Source organism: Syngnathus scovelli, chromosome 15 (assembly GCF_024217435.2).
Source record: "Syngnathus scovelli strain Florida chromosome 15, RoL_Ssco_1.2, whole genome shotgun sequence".
Classification (NCBI taxonomy): domain Eukaryota; kingdom Metazoa; phylum Chordata; class Actinopteri; order Syngnathiformes; family Syngnathidae; genus Syngnathus; species Syngnathus scovelli.
The window spans coordinates 12,411,394-12,417,393 of NC_090861.1; the positions used below are offsets into that span (position 1 = coordinate 12,411,394).

General features: G+C 51.0%; 1 long non-coding RNA gene across 1 annotated transcript; it reads left to right on the top strand.

Annotated features, from left to right (window-relative positions):
• The first annotated feature begins 1,017 nt into the window (after positions 1 to 1,017).
• Positions 1,018 to 3,652, top strand: LOC137840997 (uncharacterized). Its single transcript, XR_011088267.1, has 2 exons — positions 1,018 to 1,558; positions 1,672 to 3,652. It is a non-coding gene; the product is annotated as an uncharacterized lncRNA (long non-coding RNA).
• Positions 3,653 to 6,000: the final 2,348 nt, after the last annotated feature.

The window sequence follows — 6,000 nt, forward strand, 5'->3', positions numbered from 1 at the left end:
AATATGTTTTTTTGTGTAGCCCTGAAAAGCGAGGGAGTGTGGCGTTTGGGAGGAACGTCGAACTCGGCGTCTGCTTCCAGCCACAGATGCCAAATTTCGACGATTATTTCGACTGGTCAACGGTTGTAAATTATTGCGTTGATTAAAAACTTATCCTCGGTTATCCGTGGCTAAAACACCACAACCCTGCAATAAACTGGGAGTCAGGGGAGATAAAGGGGTGGGCATCCCAGTGCCAAGTATCGTGTGTCAAACCGAACCCTTCGATCGAGTCCCCATGCACTTCTCCCTCGGACTTTGCGTCTCCTGAACCAGAGTTCAGAGCTCCGGATCTAAACCAAGTACCCAAATGCTACCATCAACTTGCGGAGGTATTTAGCAAAGCCAAGGCGAGCTCCTTACCACCCCACCGTCCCTACGACTGCGCCATAGACCTATTGCTCGGTGCTTCGATCCCCAAGGGGAGACTTTATTCCCTTTCGGGCCCCGAAAAGAAGGCCTTAAATGACTATATTGACGCGTCACTTAAAGCGGGTCTGATCATGCCGTCATCATCGCCTGCAGGGGCCGGGTTTTTCTTTGTGGGGAAGAAAGACGGAACCCTGCGCCCCTGCATAGATTACAGTCCCCTCAACCAGATCACTATAAAGAATCGATACCCCCTCCCACTCATGTCGGCCGTGTTTGATCAGTTGCAGCAGGCTCGGGTATTCACCAAGTTAGATTTGCGTAACGCGTATCACCTCGTGCGCATTCGGGAAGGTGATGAGTGGAAGACGGGCTTCAACACCCCCCGGGGACACTTTGAATACCGGGTAATGCCGTTCGGCCTCACCAATGCCCCCGCGGTCTTCCAGGCCATGATCAATGACGTTCTGAGTGATTTCTTAGACCACTTTGTTTTCGTTTACTTGGATGACATCTTAATTTATTCACCAGATTTGAGGACCCATGAGAGTCATGTTAAGTCGGTCCTGCAACGGCTCCTGGACCATCGACTTTTTTTAAAGGCCGAAAAGAGCGAGTTCCATGCAGAAACGATATCGTTCCTTGGCTTCATCATAGCCCCAGGGAAGGTCCAGATGGACCCAGCCAAAGTAAGCGCGGTGACCCAATGGCCGGTACCGGATAGCCGCAAAAGAGTGCAGCAATTTCTGGGATTTGCTAACTTTTATAGACGATTCATACGAGGCTTCAGCGCCACCGAGGCTCCCCTGCACGCTCTCACCTCCCCGACAGTTCCGTTTCGCTGGACGGCGGAGGCTGAAGCCGCCTTCCAGGAGCTGAAGAGGCGGTTCACCACCGCTCCAATCCTTACCTTGCCCGACCCATCTCGTCAGTTCGTGGTGGAGGTTGATGCCTCCAGTCAGGGAATCGGCGCCATCCTGTCTCAGAGATCCCAGGTCGACAACAAGCTCCATCCATGCGCCTTTTTGTCCCGACGGCTGACCCCCGCGGAGCAGAACTATGACGTCGGAGATCGGGAATTGTTAGCAAATTCAAAAAGGCTCTTGAAGAATGGAGACACTGGCTGGAGGGAGCCCAACACCCCTTTCTGGTTTGGACCGATCACAAGAACCTGCAATATATCAAGGAGGCCAAGCGATTGAACTCCCGCCAGGCTTGTTGGTCCCTCTTCTTTAACCGTTTCCATTTCACGTTGTCTTACAGACCGGGGGCCAAGAACACCAAACCTGATGCGCTGTCACGCATCTACAGCCCAGACCCGGTGTCCACAGAGCCAGAGCCCATTCTCCCCCCTCACTGCGTGGTGGGAGCCGTAACCTGGCCCATAGAGGACTTGGTGAAGCGGGCAAACCACGATGATCCACCCCCTAGGGGAAGTCCCGAGAATAGACTGTTTGTTCCGCCCCAACTACGATCCCAAGTGATCCACTGGGCGCACACCTCCCGGCTCACGTGTCACCCGGGCGTGCGAAGAACCCTGCACGTCATCCAACAAAGATTCTGGTGGCCCTCCATGGGGGCGGACGTCCGGGAGTATGTTGCAGCCTGTTCCATCTGTGCGCGGAGTAAGAACACTCCGGGCCGCCGTGTGGGGTTGCTGCAGCCTCTCTCCATTCCCTCTCGACCATGGGCCGACATCTCTGTGGATTTTGTCACGGGACTGCCGGTGTCTAGCGGTAAGACGACGATACTCACCGTCGTGGATAGGTTCTCCAAGATGGCCCACTTCATTGCCCTGCCCAAATTACCTTCGGCCAAACGTACGGCAGTAGTTCTCATGGACCACGTCTGCAGGATTCATGGATTTCCTCGGACGTCGTGTCAGATAGGGGCCCCCAGTTCGTGTTCCGCTTTTGGAGGGCTTTCTGCAAGCTTATAGGGGCCACCGTGAGCCTCACTTCGGGCTACCACCCGGAAGCGAACGGCCAAGCAGAACGCATTAACCAACAGCTGGAAATGGGCCTCCGCTGTTTGGTAACCCAGAACCCCTCGTCGTGGAGTCAAAACTTGACCTGGGTAGAGTACGCCCATAACTCCCTTCCCATCACGGCGACCGGGATGTCCCCCTTCATGTGCGTCTTTGGATACCAGCCCCTGCTCTTCCCCGACAGCGAGCCGGAGGTGTCAGTTACCTCGGCGTGCGCCGTGGTGAGACGCTGTCGGCGCATCTGGGCAGCGGCAAGGGCCATACTGGTCCGCCAGGGCGACAGGGTGAAGAGGATGGCTGACCGGAGACGTCGTCCGGCACCTGTCTACCGGCCCGGCCAGCGGGTCTGGCTGTCCGCCCGGGACCTTCCCCTCCAGGTGGGCTCCAGGAAGCTGGCCCCCCGTTTTGTAGGGCCGTTTCCGATCTCCAAGGTCGTCGGTCCAGCGGCTGTGCGACTCCGTCTGCCTCGGTCCCTTGCGGTGCATCCCACCTTCCACGTCGGGAAGGTCAAGCCGGTTAGGGAGAGTGGGATGGTGCCGGCTCCCGCGGCACCCCCGCCTACGCGGACGGTGGGGGGTGGGCCTACCTACACAGTTAAGAAGTTGCTGGACGTGCGCCGGAAGGGCCGGGGCTGGCAGTTCCTGGTGGACTGGGAGGGTTACGGGCCAGAGGAGCGGCAATGGGTGCCGCGTAGCTATATCCTGGATCCCGGGCTACTAGATGACTTTTACGCGGCTCACCCCGATGCTCCGGGTCCGTCTGGGATCCGGCCCTAGAGGGGGGGGTTATGTCATGCTGTCATGTGTCGTCCGGATCACTTCCTGTTTTATTGTGTGATTTTCCTCTCGTTCCAGTCGGTGTGTCCTTCCCCTGTGCGTCCGGTCACGTGAACCCCTGATTCCAAGTGTGTGCACCTGCGTCAATGACCAACTGTCTTCACCTGTGTTCCCCTCCTGTGTCCATATAACCCGCGTCTTTCCCAGTATCCAGTGCCAGTGCGTCTTGCCTTGTAAGAACACTAGCGATCACGAAACCCTCGAGTTCCACGTACAAGCCTTGTTTGAGCGACTTTGATCCCCGATGTTAACTTGGTTACATCGCTATCTTGTTTTTGTATTTCCCTCGGTTCGAGGTGCTTTGATTTCCCCTTTTTCTCCCTCGGTTCGAGGCGCCTTAGTTTTCCCTTTTTTCCCTCCTATTGAGGCGTTTTTTGTTCGACTATCAGTGGAGACAATAAAAGCCTTTTTGGACATTGAAGTCTCTGCATTCGAATCCTCTCCCTGCTCTGCACCTGACATAAACTAAAAAGTGGTTGAAAGTAAAAGTTTACACTATCAAAAAAACAATACTTACCTGGATAACCTGAAACAGAAAAACACACAGTTATACTTACCTATGCCGAGTTCACATATTCACACCCAATCGGTACCTGCAAGAAAAGAGCAAAAACAACAAGTTAATAAGCTAAAATGAGTAGATGGAAAATTATCCGGAACGAAACGCAAATTGCTGACATGAAACACATAAGGACCGCTCGGAGCAGGAAATTCAGTCTCGATGCGGCCATGAAGGAGGAAACAGCTCCACATGCAACAAAACTAAATTTAGCTTCCATTCCCGTGTGCCAGACCTGAGGAAGGCACAAAAGATGCCGAAACGTTGTCGATGGCCACACGGAGGAAATAAAAGGGAGCGCAAACTAGCGCCGATAGGAAAACAATTAGACGCAAAATTATAATTTACCCACGCTCTACCCAGATAGGAGAGCGGATGGATGCCGCACAGAGCAAGATGCTCTCGCTCCACCCAGATAGGGGAGTCGATGAATTAAGTGCGAGGTACGACTAATTTGACCGCAAATGCAGCTGTCAATCTATCATGCCAAGTCGAGACTCATTTATTACATATATAACAAAGGCGACCGGATAGGCAAAGTGCAAACACAAAAACAAACAACAAATACAAAGCAAATACATGTTTATTAAGCCCAACTTGGCCTGACCAGCATGGCTGGCGCAGCCACGACGGACAGGTTGCTCTGGGGCTGGATGTGGGACGTGGGCGTGGATGGTAGGACCGTGCCTTTGCTCCTCTCCTTCGGGGGAGGAACTCCCTTCTTAATCCTAACTCGCCTGTGCCACCTCCACTGCCCCCCCACGTTTCCAGTTTCCATTGAGCTCCTGCTGCGTCTGTGCGCTGTCCCCTAAACCGATCCTACCCTAACCCTAACCTAACCCCAAACCCTAACCCCAACCCTAACCCTAATCCAAATCCCTCCCTGACTCCCATTATGAAAAAAATTTCAACCTGCAAGTCAAAAAATGGAAATTAAGAAGTCAAAAATTTGAACACAAACACGAAATTGAATATAAACTAAAAAGTGGTTGAAAGTAAAAATTTACACTATCAAAAAAAACAATACTTACCTGGATAACCTGAAACAGAAAAACACACAGTTATACTTAACTATGCCGAGTTCACATATTCACACCCAATCGGTACCTGCAAGAAAAGAGCAAAAACAACAAGTTAATAAGCTAAAATGAGTAGATGGAAAATTATCCGGAACGAAACGCAAATTGCTGACATGAAACACATATAAGGACTGCTCGGAGCAGGAAATTCAGTCTCGATGCGGCCATGAAGGAGGAAACAGCTCCACATGCAACGAAACTAAATTTAGCTGCAATTCCCGTGTGCCAGACCTGAGGAAGGCACAAAAGATGCCGAAACGTTGTCGATGGCCACACGGAGGAAATAAAAGGGAGCGCAAACTAGCGCCGATAGGAAAACAATTAGGTGCAAAATTATAATTTACTCACGCTCTACCCAGATAGGAGAGCGCATGGATGCCGCACAGAGCAAGATGCTCTCGCTCCACCCAGATAGGGGAGTCGATGAATTAAGTGCGAGGTACGACTAATTTGACCGCAAATGCCGCTGTCAATCTATCATGCCAAGTCGAGACTCATTTATTACATATATAACAAAGGCGACTGGATAGGCAAAGTGCAAACACAAAAACAAACAACAAATACAAAGCAAATACATGTTTCTTAAGCCCAACTTGGCCTGATCAGCATGGCTGGCGCAGCCACGACGGACAGGGTGCTCTGGGGCTATTTTCTGGCACTAAGGTCATTTCTGCCTACAAGCGGAACAAGAGTCTGGCAGATATTTTGATCCGGGCAAAATTGCCAACATTGAAGTGGGACAAACCCTTATTGTTGGACACTCAATTCAAGAGACTAAATTTCATTAAAAATATAGAAATGGGAACAGTATTTGGAATTGACCAGGGAATCAACCCAAAATCTAGAAATTGTGTTTATGTTATTTTTTGTAACAAATGTGGGATCCAATATGTTGGCGAATCACGAAACAATTTGTCCACACGCATGTATCAGCATCGGTATAATGTGAAGAACAAGAAAGAAATGGACACACCCTTAGTTAAACATGTTGTTGATCATGGTATGGCCTCAATGAGAATGGCGGGATTACAAAGGAACATTAATTGGACAGACATAGAAAGAAAAGGGAGGGAACGATATTGGATATTTACATTGCGAACTAGGGAGCCAATTGGACTAAACATTAAGCAT